Here is a 13046-nt window from a genome sequence, read left to right on the forward strand (position 1 = left end):
GTGGTCCTCCCCTATTAGTGGACTTGGAAAGGGGCAGGGAGAATTTGAGAGAGGGAGGGTGGGATAGGGAGGGAATGAGGGAGGGGGCTACAACTTGGATACAAAGTAAATAACCTGTGATTAATATAAAAAATAAATTTAAAAAAAAAACAGACACACTAAATCAGTTAGAAGAAAAAGTGGGGAAGAGCCTAGAACTCATTGGCACAGGAAACAACTTCCTCAACAGGACACCAACAGCACAGACTCTAAGAGCAGCAATCAATAAATGGGACCTCAAGAAACTGAAAAGCTTCTACAAAGCAAAAGACACTGTTGTCAGAACAAAACGACAGCCTAAAGACTGGGAAAGGATCTTCCCCAACCCTATATCTGACAGAGGGCTGATATCCAGAATATATAAATAACTAAAGAAGTTAAAGAGAAACAAATGAAGCAATCTGATTAAAAAATGGGGTACAGAGCTAAACAGAGAATTCTCTGTAGAGGAATATCGAATGGCAGAGAAACGGTTAACGAAATGCTCAGTGTCCTTAGCCATCAGGGAGATGCAAATCAAAAGGACCCTGAGATTTCACCTTACACCCATCAAAATGGCTAAGATCAAAAACTCAAGTGACAACACATGCTGGAGAGGTTGTGGAGAAAGGTGAACCCTCCCCCATTGCTGGAGGGAATGTAAACTTGTATAAGCATTTTGGAAATCAATCTGTCACTTTCTCAGACAATTAGGAATATTGTTTCCTCAAGATCCAGCTATACCACTCCTAGGCATATATTCAAAAGATGCTCAAGTACACAACAAAGACATTTGCTCAACCATGTTTGTAGCAGCTTTATTTGTAATAGCCAGAACCTGGAAAGAACCCACATGTCTCTCAATGGAGGAATGGATAGAGAAATTGTGGTACATTTACACAGTGGTATACTACTCAGCAATTAAAAAACAAGGAAGCCATGAAATTTGCAGACAAATGGTGGGATCTAGAAAAGATCATCCTGAGTGAGTTATCCCAGGAGCAGAAAAACACACACGGTATATATTCACTTATATAGACCTATAAGATAGGATAAACATATTAAAATCTGTACACCTAAAGAAGATGAACAAGAAAGAGGATCCAGGGCAAGATGATCAATCCTCACTTAGAAAGACAATTGGGAGGAACATTGGAAGTAGCAGAAAACAAGTAACAGGACAGGAGCCTACTCCAGAGGGCCTTTGCAAGACTCTGTCTGGCAGTGTATCAAAGCAGGTGCTGAGATTCATAACCAAACCTTTGGCAGAGTTCAGGGAATCATATGTAATAAGAGGGAGTTAGTAAGATCTGAAGAGGACAGGAGCTCCACAAGGACCAAATATATATGGGCACGTTCTTTTCTGATACTGATTCTCTAACCAAGGGCCATGAATGACCCTAGGCAGGTCAGTATCCAAGTGGGTTCCCTAGTAAAGGGAAGAGGGACTGTCTCTGACATGAACTCAGTGGCTGGCTCTTAGACCTCCCCCACCCTGGAGGGAAGAGCAACCTTGCTAGGCCACAGAGGAGAACATTGCAGCCAGTCCTGAAGAGACCTGATAAGCTAAGGTCAGATGGAAGGGGAGGAGGACCTCCCCTATCAGTGGAAATAGAGAGTGGCAGGGAGGAGATGAGGGAGGGAAGGTGGGATAGGGAGAGAATGAGCAAGGGGTTTATAGTAAATAAACTGTAATTAATATTAAAATTAAAATATAATCGGAAAAATAATTACCGCTCAGACTTCTTTGTAAATGTTTAAAAAATGGATTTTAAAACTTTTGATAAGTTGCTTACTATTGTGTGTTCAAACTATTGACAATGTGTATTCATGATTTTCAGTTTCTAAACTATAAAAATACATGTGTGGAGCTTCTGGAAAAGTCAAGCATAAGATGAACAAGCAATTTGTTTTCATTCTGAATGGAAGCTTCAAGTAAATTGCATAGGTCAAAGATTAAGATCAACTAGTATCAAAATACAAATGATTGTACATTTCTTTAATTTTGCATATGTGATATATTGCATAATACTTCAAATTTATTGATTTCTAAAATTAAGTTACTTTTGGTTAACTTCACTTTTGTCATGTTTATGGGTTCCTTTTTACTCTATGTGGTTTGAGGTGCAGCAGCATTAACATGCCCACAGTGTTCTTCAGAATTACAAAATTCAAGGTCTCAACAAGAAGCTACTGAGCGAACATTTGCATCTCCACAAGATTTCTAGATATTAAGTCATACATTAAATTTTGAGAAATGCAGAAATAAAATATACCTTCCTAGAAACCAGAGATTAAGTCAACAAGTTATTAGTAGTGATCATGATTGATTACAAATGTCTATTGGCTTTCTTTTCAAATACTTCGATGTTGTTACAGCTACCCAGCTATACATTTTATGGAACATTAGCCTCACATTCCAATTTTTTAAAAGTTGTGCATAACTGCAAAGCATTTACAAAGTGTGTAATAATGATCAATGGATTTTATAACCAGTCCCATAAATAATTCTGCTTTACATTCCTTCACTTTATGAAATGGACAGTGTAAAGTATAACTAATGTATCTAGAGATTGTTAGGAATAAGTTCATGGGCTATGAAAGTTTCAAGGAAGGAGTACTCTTTGAAGTGGGCCTAATTATAGCAAAGAGACAGGGAGAGCTAGAGTTAAAATGAGCATATTATTTTCAGATCGAAAGAGACAACAATGGGTATGCAGCCTGATTTAAGATTTTTATCTTACTCATTTATATAGCGTATTTGAATGTGTGTGGACTTGTGTGTGTGTGTGTGTGTGTGTGTGTGTGTGTGTGTGTGGTACGTTTTCTTAAGTTTCTCTTTAAATGTAGTGCAGTCGTAAATTTTCATAGATTATTTTTTTGTCCTAGTAAACTATAATCACAAAAATTAAGGTTTTATAAACATGTAATATTTGAAGTGAAGGAGAACACAACACAGGCAGTTTCAAAAAGACTGCATATTTCACACTCCACTGAAATTCAAGCCCCCAATCAAACATTCCTTTGTTTTCCTATTCCTTCCCTCCTTTCTCCTCTTATTCCAAGGAAAATAGAGCTGTACAAGATTATTCATGAAAGAAAAGGAAAACTTTGCTTTGAAATATTTTGCCTGCCTACCTTTTTTTTCCTAAAAAAAAAATACTCTCTACCATTCAGCTAACACTTTGACATACTGAGTGTTTAAATTTTAGAAAAGTTCACTGAAAATCTTTCCAAAGTTATATTTGAACCTTCATAGAAATGGACATTTAAGTCTGTATGGTAAATATGCACTTATAACAGTAAAACTATTTTTACAGCAATTACTGTAATTTAAGAATCTGTAATAAATATACTTTTCTGGTCATTTTTAAAAATCACATATTTTTTTATATTTAGTATGTATTCATTGCTATAATTTTTATTAATATACAGTTTTCAAACCACATAAAACTTTGAGGGTATTAGACATTCTGTTTCTTTCCTTATTTTTATACTAATTTATAGCAGTATTTTTGTATATGTTTATTAGGAAGATAGAATCCAAAATATTTACTTTTTTAATGTGTTGATATTTTATCCACTTGTCCTCAATATCAAGACATAATTTAATGTATTTTATAATAATGTATACAGTGTAAGAGTAATTAACAGTCTCAATTTAAAAGGAAGTGTAGAATACGGGTCTGAGTCAGAATAGAAAATTGCCTAGCTAAATAAGAATAAATATTTAACTTCTGATAAGACAACAACCTACACTTGCATTTTTGTAATAGTAATTAAAAGGTTGTACACACAGTGTTTTAGAATTTTAAACACAGTAAGAAGTAGGAAGCAAGTGTGCAGAAGTGACTTCATCAGTATATCATGCAATACCTTGTATGAACTCCGAGAGAATTCATTCCACATCTGTGAGTTGAAAGTTTTGGATTAAATAGTTCTGGTCTTTGCCATTTCCAGAGGCTATGAAACCTGCCCTAGACTTAGTGTTCTATAATGTAAAGAGTGACACTTAATAAATATGTGTTGAATTCAGTTTAATTTGAGTATTCATCACTTTTTTGTTGCTGATGTTAATTGCTCCTGACCTGCTAATATGTAACCTCCTTAAAGCCATTAATTTCTCAAATCTCAGGGCCATCCCTCACAATCCTGTCCAACTCCCTCAGGAAATGTATTATAATGCTGAATAAGCCATGACATTTTTGTTATTGATGGTTAAAGAATCAGTGTAGTGAAAATAGCAATGCCTATAGAGACAAAAGACAAGGGAGAATATTGTGCATACTGACTTTTGTGAACGATCACAAGACATTTTTTTCTCTCTCTATCAGAAAGAGCCTTGAAGTAATTTAGAGCTCCTTCATTTTCCATTCGAGGAAACTAATTCAGGGAGGTGAAGTTATTTGCTCAAGGCTGCTCTGTATATACTTATAAAAATACATTATGTTCACATAATTTAAATAAATTCCCACTCTCACTTACCATGTCAAAACCCAGAGGAAAACATTTTCAATCCTGATGACAAAACAAAAGATTTGCGTATTGGAAACTTAATGTCTTTTGTTTGGTATAACACAAACATACAAACAATTGGCTTTAAAGATGGCATGTCTAAAGAAACAGAACTTAAAAATCATTGACAACTTCCTCCTAAAATAAATCACATAAAAGCATACAGATGCCTTACAAACACATGAATTAAGATGTAGCACTAAATATTTGCCACATTCAGTAAACTCAAACTTAATGGAGTGGTATTTTGGTTATACTATTATAATTTGAATTGTTCTATAAATAAAGTGAAGGGAATGTTTTAAGTGTCTGGAATCTATACCATTAACATGTAATTTTTTTTACTATTTTATGGTATGCTTTTCACAAGATCAATGCACAAAGACACTAAATGAAATGAAAATATAATGCAAGCAGCCAAGTGACAAATTTGTTTTAATACACATGAAAGTACTCATATTTGAGATTTTTTTGTTAATCTAAGGATATTTTGGCTTTACATGAGAATTTGAATAAAATAATCTCAGGAAAACAGGAGAGTCAGGGCAGAATCCAGTGGAAAGTCCTGGCTTGAAAACTGAAAAACCAGCAATCCTTTTACCATTTACTGACTAGACAGCTTTTACTAATTTCAGCTCTCTGACTTTCAGACAAGAAAAATGGGACTAACCATACCTTCCATTTTCTATTCTGTTTATTTGATACTAGAATGAATGCTTAGATTTAAATTATATAAATATATAGAATGTTGTACACATTGAAGATACTAGAAAGGACAACGAATCAAAGCTTAAGCAGAAAGCAATACTTGACTCTCATTTTATATGATGTTAGCAAATGAACTGTAAAACAGTTTAAATTTCAGTTTGCAGTCTACTCACAATATATTGTCAAGCAAAAAGAAATGTCAGATTACAAAATGATCTGTTTAAAATGAATGAGAAAAATCTTATTTAAGACATCTTTCTTTTTTTTACCTTCCTTTTTTATTATGTAATTGGTCAACATTTTTAGATGAGTGGATTATGTGGACAAACCATTTTTGTTTGTTTGTTTGTTTAATTTTTTTTATTTTTAAAAGTCTTAATAAAATAATTAATTTTATATTGACTTTTTAAATTCACTTTTCATCGTTGTTATACCCTTATTCCTCTTCTCTTCTCAGTTCCACCCTCCTTCCCTCCTCCCCTTTTCCTCAGAAAGGGGAGCTCCCTTTCCCATCCAGCCCAGCTCATCAAGTTGCATCAGGACTGAGCATGTCCTCTTTCCCTGTGGCCTGTCAAGGCAGTCTCTTCAAGGGAAAGTGATCAAAAGACTGGCAAGTGAGTCCATGTCCAATGTTGTCCTTACTTTGCATACTAGAGGACCCATATGAAGCCTAAGCTGTTCATTTGCTACAACTTTGTAGGGGGCCTAGGTCCAGTTCACAGGTGGTCCTTAGTTGATGATAAACCTTTTTTTTTATATATGTGCTGGATGTGACAACAATAATCATTGTCATTTTTTAGTTTATAATTATGCTGATCAATATTTACAGCATTAAAAATGTCCCTTTAAATTCTTGAATAATTGAAGATGTTCAGGGAATAAAAGAAGCATTTATGATTTTGACAAATTCTTTTTTTAATTTTAAACCATAGTTGTAAATGCCCAACTTTTTATCTTTAATTGGATGATAATAAAAATTCAATGTTTATATGTATGCAACTAAATCTCTAAAGACAATTTCAACCTAAATAGTTTTTCTCTGGCAAGCATGCGCTTTATCATTGATGCCACACAGGATATAAATCTTGAAGAAATATATTATAGATATCAATAACATTTTACTTTTTCAAACCATGGTTTTGAGATATACCTTTTATGATTAACTTCAGCCAAATAATCATAGCTTTTTCAACTATGATTATTTTAAATATTACAAGCAAGCAAACCTATAAAGGTAAAGGAATCTTACCTATTTTTCTTCATTCTGGATAATGAATGATCAACAAAGTCATCAAATAACAAAACTCTGCTCAAACAATGACATGTAATTCAGCATGTTTTAATATAAAGTTAATTAATATGAACAAATGTACTTGTTAGACATTTTATTTGCCTCAAGGTTAAATTCAAATGCCTTTGAAGAAATTATTTTTTGCATATATCTACTCATCCTTTATTGTTTCTAAAACAACACAAGTATCTAATTATTTGCTTTTAAACTGGAGAAGAAATTCTTTTTAAAAAGGTTCATATGACATATGAGGAGTGAACTCCTATTTCTCAACAGCACTGAGCCAAATTTATAAAATGTCAAGTAACATGAGCATTACTTTTTTTTTTTTACCCATATCAAGATATTTTGTAAGAATAAGCTTTTTTTTATATATACAAAAGTATTCCTTTATCTCTAGGCATGGTAATTACATATGTTGATAGAAACAAAAATTAGCAAAAGTTTTACAGTCTTGTCTGGGATCCTGAAGAAGGTCTTTGAGTAGGTGGCCTCCTCTCCAAATATAGAAACTTATGCTGTTACAACATCCCCACTAAGGAATTAGTGGCTGGGAAAAAAAAAAAGATTGTCACTAAAACCAATAAAAAGAATGGTTCATGAGAAGAGGACTACCAGAAAGGACAGAATAAAGCAACAGTGTAGGGAATGTATAGTGAAAAATTAAGCATAGTTGGAATACTCCACAATGCACAGTATTTAAATCCCTAAATGCAACCAAAAGAAAACAGACATTTGCAGTCATAATAAAAGTAAAATAAATCAAAGGAATTCCACTAAAAATCTTGTTTGAAATTAAAGCAGCAAAGGACACAGAAACAATATTAAGCTGTCATAGCACAGAAAATTTTACAAATCTGCAAACAATTTTAATTTGAGATTACTTGCTCTCTGTCTTCCTTCCTTCCTTCCTTTCTTTCTTTAAAGGTCCATAGAGGTTACTAGAGAGGCTAGGATAGCTAATGAGCTATCCTATATAAAAGAAATTAGGAATGTTAATTAATGTAGAGATAATGCAATGAGGGAAAAGAAAAACTAGTTACAGTGGCTTGCTAGTGTCTAAGGGAAAGTTGCAAGATTTAAGCAAGTTTCAACAAGCCACTATGGAAAAAGCTGAAGTAGACAATAGAAGAAGAAATGATGTAAGGTGCTGAGATGACTCAAGAATGTATTTGAAGATGGAGTAGAGTAGAAAAATACTATACTTGTAAATGAGTGAAAATGCTAATATCTTGAACAAAAGGTAATTATTCTATTGCAGATAAATACATAGAAAATATATATTTTTCCTAAAAATAGCATTATTTTTTTTCAGTTATACTGGTGTACTTTAATTCCTCTTACGTCCTGTGCTCTTCCTGTTACAACAGTTTCTCACTTTACTGGTCTCCATTCTCTACTGTAATGCATCAATTTATTGATTATAACTAAAGAAAAACAGCAACATTTAATAAACTACTCACTTCAAGATATTTATTCTTTATTTTAGTATTATTATTTTATTGGAAAAAAATCATCAAAGGTGGCCAGAATCTACAAATTACACACACCTCTTAACTCCACAATAAGCCACAAATTCCTGCCAGCACACTTCCCTTACTACTTTCTTCTGTATAACCATTCCTGTCTACATCTTGGATAGCCACTGGCTAGGAATGCCTACTTTTTATAGTCAGAAAGACATTGTTTTCTTTAAAACGAACCTCTGAACCTTTCAGCAAAAAAATTAATTCCTTCATCCTTTATGCACAATTAGAGCATTCATCACATCATATCCTAATTTTATGTGAGTCTCCTAACTCAAATATACCTATGCCAACTTTTTTTTTTCATAATCTCTTCTGGATTCTTGGAGCCTGAAACTGGCACAGTCATTGACTAATTCATGTTTGTGGATTCTTTGGTGAATAAATGGGTGACATCTCTTTTCAAATATATAAGCCATAACTATTGGAGATAATTAGCTTTCAGGTTTTCATCCCCTGAATAATTTTCTTTCCCACCAACAGAAAATGTGGCAGCCATAGCTACATGTCCTGAGCATAGTTCAAAACCAGCGGTTTGTGTACAATATCCTTGTCTGTGTGCTTTTCTGCTCCCCTCTTCCAAGAATCTTATTAATCTTGTCCAAGGGCCCTTGTGGAGTGTTTCCATGGAAAAAAGGGAGAATTTTCTGCTTTTAAAATCCCTTACCAGATTTCTTCCTGCCACCAATAATCGAGTAGATTACTATCAGGAATTTCTATCTTGCATAATAAAGTTTTAAATATCAAGAGAATGGATAATATGAAACCTGCAATCCTCTCAGCCAGGTCTTCTAGCTGCAGAAACCCAACATTAAGGGTATCCATCAGAACAGCACTTGAGTGATTGAGCTCTACAAAATTAACTTGATCTGAGTTCTCATCTTCCTGCATTTCAAACGCACAGCGACAATTAAGTTTGCCAGAGAGATATATCATGTAAAGGACGCCTTGCATCAAAGGGAAGAAGAAAACCAAGTGGGGTAGAAACCCCGCATTTACAAAAATGAAAGCTAGTGTGCAATTCCCCTCTGCCTCCAAAAGAAATGCAGCAGCTAAGCAGTTTGCTGTAATCCCCTGGAATCTAATTTCCTCAGGAATGAGACAACTGCAGGCTTCAGTTGGTGTTCACAAGCCCAGCCTGTGTCCCCTCCCTCTTGTCATGTAAAACCTTTCCCAACTGCTCACTAGGACTCTTCTTTTAGTGCTAAAGAATAAATTGTTCACAGTCAGTGGGAAAAGAGATTGGTTTTGCTTTTAGGAAAGTGGGGAGTGCGGAGTTGTTCCTCAAAAAGACTTGAGTATTCTATAAAGGAAAGCTACAGGGGGCTTCTGTCCAGTTAACAAACAAACAAACAACAACAACAACAAAAAAACTATTCAGGAATCTTCGCAGTTTGAAGCGTTAGCCCACAGAAGTGACTCCGCAGCCTTAGAATAAAAAGCTCAGCGGCTAATTGCCTGCTGCCGCAGAGCCAGAATCGTCTCAGTGTTCAACTTCCTATTTACAGCCTTTTATTTGTATTTTAATCCATGGGACTCCACATCCAGACCATTCATCTTTGTCCCCTATCCTTTTGCCCCATCTCGGGGAGAAAAGGACACCCCGTCCCTGGAAGAACTCCCTTAGGTTGCAGATAGAGACCAGCAGTGTGCATGTGTGTATGGGGCGGTGTGTGTGTGTGGGGGGGGGGGGTTGAGGGTGCAGTTAAAGATGCTGTGATCTTTATATCTTTCCTAATCACCCAGGGTGTGGTTGCGTGGGAGGGAGACAGGACCTGCAGAAATTCCAACCCTGGCACCTAACCACTACACGGTTAAATTCAGTGTGAATAAAAAAAAAGGTAAGAGATGGAAACTGGGAAGAACAGAGACCCACTGGAAGGAGAAAGGGGAACACACACACACACACACACACACACACACACACACACACACACACACGGTCCTGAAGCTGTGTGCCCACTTAATGGGCAGGTGGAACCTTGACAGGAGACAGGACTTAGAGGATAAGGGTGCCACTTGGGGGGGGGGGGGGGGGGGGGGGGGGGGGGGGGGGGGGGGGTCGGCTTCCTGTGAAAGGAGGCTAGGGATGCAGGGAGGCTGCGGACTTGGAGCTTGCCCTACAGATTGGCCAGCTGGGCTACAGACACGCACTGGCCCCTCCTGGTGGCCAGCTGAGCCTCACTGCAGCTGACGTCATTGCCAGAGAAGGAGGGGCGGCGGGGATCAGGAGGACCCCTGCATGAACTGCATTCCAATGACTCTTTGGTGGAAGAGCTCGATAGCCGCCGCTTGGCAAACTCAGCGCCCTGAAGGCGGTGCTGGGACTCCAGCTGGGTGCGGCAGTTCTTAATTTAGCAGGTGGAGAAAGGTAGATTTAGACCTTGTGTGGTCCATCTTCTGGTTCTTTCTCAAAACCTCCTGCACACTGTCGGCTCTGCCTCCAATAAACCAAAGACAAGAAAGGTGAAACATAGACACTTACTATCAGTTACTTCCACTGGTTTTAAAAAGCTTCATCCCCCAGCGAAAACACCCAAGCAAAGACAGCCTTGAGGCTAGCGCCCTGACCTTGAGAATTTGTTTCAAACAAGATTAAAAAGTGCTCTTCTTCCATAGTTACATAAGGACCAACAAGCGCACCCTCCCCTCACTCCTTTTTGTTCAGTTCTGAGTCACACTTGCTTTATTTTTCTTTATTTTTCCGTTCTTTCTTCCTTAGTTTCTTTTTTAGTCCTTCCTTCCTTCCTTCCTTCCTTCCTTCCTTCCTTCCTTCCTTCCTTCCTTCCTTTTTTTCTTTCCTTCTTTCTTTTTAATGGAGGATAAGGAAGACAGTTGCATTAAGTCACCCAGATGCCTTCACCGTTTTCCTCGTGGTGATAGGTGTTTGGAATTAATCCACTTACTCCTCAGGTTGTTTCCTGGATGCCCTGCTATGATCATTTTCAAGACTTTTCTGCCACCATCACTCTCCCATCTTTTAGTCCTCTTGCCCATGGCTTAGTTTCTGAACCACTTCCCTCCCCCCCCCCCAGTAGGTGCATTGTACAGAAACAGATCTTAGGCTGGTATAAATCTGCTTTTGCTTATAGTGAGGGAAGAACAGGGTTACGTTTATATTGTTTGGTGCTGTTGCCCTTTAATTTCATTTGTTGTTGTTGTTGTTATTGTTTGTTTGTTTCTTTTGACCTTCTTCTCTTTCTCATTTACTTTTTTGGTGGGTGCTGCACTGGTGCAAGTTTGAACTCCCAGACCCCTAGACAACATTTTCGAAGGGCACCCCCTCACAGGCTAGTGCCGGCTTTCTGGCATGCTCTCACATTCTCAAGGCACGCACCCCAGTGCCCCTCACCCCAACCTGCAAAGGCAGCTAACCCAATGGAGCCTGGAATAAATCTCAGACAGCAAAGGGGCCGTCTTCACTCAAGCCTTGGGAGAGACGCTGAAGCGGATCCTACTGTGCAATCTGGGACATTAACACCCCAGGGACAAGTTGCTTTGTGACTGTGCTCACGGGGAAGTAGTGTCTTTAACCAGAGGTAGACTGTGGCTGCGCTCTTCCAAAGTCTGTAAAGCAACGTGGTCTCTTTTTAAAGTCACCTTTTCCAATGACGCTCTTAGCAAGACGCATTTTCGGAAAAGGGGACTGTTTTGTACATGCTCTAGGAAGATCATTCCTTTGTGAAGGAAACTGCTTTTTTAGGTCTCAAAAATGTCATGTATATGACATAGGTGGGCTTTTTTTTTTGGCTTAGGAATTCCAAGTCATTTCTTTAGAGAAAAGGAACACTTTTATGCTAGACTTGACTTAGGAAGTCATTTTATTTCCCCCAATGATAAAAGAAAAAAGAACACCGGTTTTCAGGTGCTGGTTTATAAGAAGTTGCGCTTATAAAAATGAGACAAAAATTTCTACACCTACCATTTCCATATTCACTAGGTCCCAGGGAAAGCAGTAAAAGGTGCATACCATGGGGACCAACCCCGAAGACCCTGGGTGCCCTGCTGCGTGCACTGTTTTCACAAGCTCTGAGGCAATGATCGCCACCCCTCCCCCAGAGGTTTGTGGTATCAAACCTGGACTGGAATTGAAGCATCCAGAGAGGGAACCGCAGCTGGTGCATTGCCCCTCATCTGGCATAGCTCCTAGAGACTCCCCCAACAGTCTGGGACTTCAACTCTGCATCCGACACTTTCCCAACCAGAGTTTCATTCAGCTTCGCTGAAGCTGGCAGAATCAGTTAAAGTGAAAGACCTTTTTGCACAGGCGATGTCAGGGAAATTTATGAGCAGGCACTTTTCTGACAAAAGTGAGAGTTTTAAGAAAGAAACCAAACCGCTTGGAGGCAGTGCCAAAAGATTTTCTTTGCGAGCTCACCTCTGGGGTTTGTTCTTACCGCTAGAGAACAGAACCCAGAGCAGAGGGCACCAGTAGGATCTCTAAAACCATGCTGTGGTTAACTGTTCAGATCCTATGTTCTAAGTGCAGGACATGCCATGCGTCCCCAGCCTCAGAGGATCTGGCTCCCGGACAAGATACTTACCTACTATTAAGACTCCTCTTGAGTAGAATGAAGAGGGGGACGAAAAAAGGAGGAAAAAAGGCTTCAGACAGCTCCACGGAGACTGCGATTGCTGTAGCGGGATCTACCGCCACAGCTTGCAGTCCGCGGAGCAGCTATTTGTTGTGGAGACTGTTTGTGAGGCTGATCGAGCTGCCCCAGCTAGCTGCGCTGCCTGTGTCTCCTGAGGAGCCTCTGCCGCTGAGACTCCGTGCACTCAGGTAGCCTGGCTTTGGCTTTGCTTGCTTGGCGGCTGCTACCTTTGGCTCACAGCAACTCCCGCCCTGACAGTCGACTGCAAGGAGCCGCTGCCAAGACAGCCCTTTTCAATGGCAAGAGGGAGGGACTAAAGAGGAGCGGGGAAGGGGGACCTAAGGGAGGTGAGCGAGTGGAGGCAGGGGAAGAGGAGTGAGCCAGTGCCCTAAC

At 38.4% G+C, this 13046-nt stretch overlaps 1 protein-coding gene across 1 annotated transcript in view; it reads right to left on the reverse strand.

Annotated features, from left to right (window-relative positions):
- The window catches only part of Pcdh11x (protocadherin 11 X-linked), a 625310-nt gene extending 612682 nt beyond the window's left edge, over window positions 1-12628 (reverse strand). The window contains exon 1 of the mRNA XM_055598246.1: window positions 12603-12628. The gene's annotated coding sequence lies outside the window, so the exon portion shown is untranslated. The remainder of the gene's footprint in view (window positions 1-12602) is intronic.
- Between the last annotated feature and the right edge of the window lie 418 nt (window positions 12629-13046).

This window comes from Psammomys obesus, unplaced genomic scaffold, assembly GCF_907164565.1.
Source record: "Psammomys obesus unplaced genomic scaffold, mPsaObe1.curated_primary_1811, whole genome shotgun sequence".
NCBI lineage: Eukaryota > Metazoa > Chordata > Mammalia > Rodentia > Muridae > Psammomys > Psammomys obesus.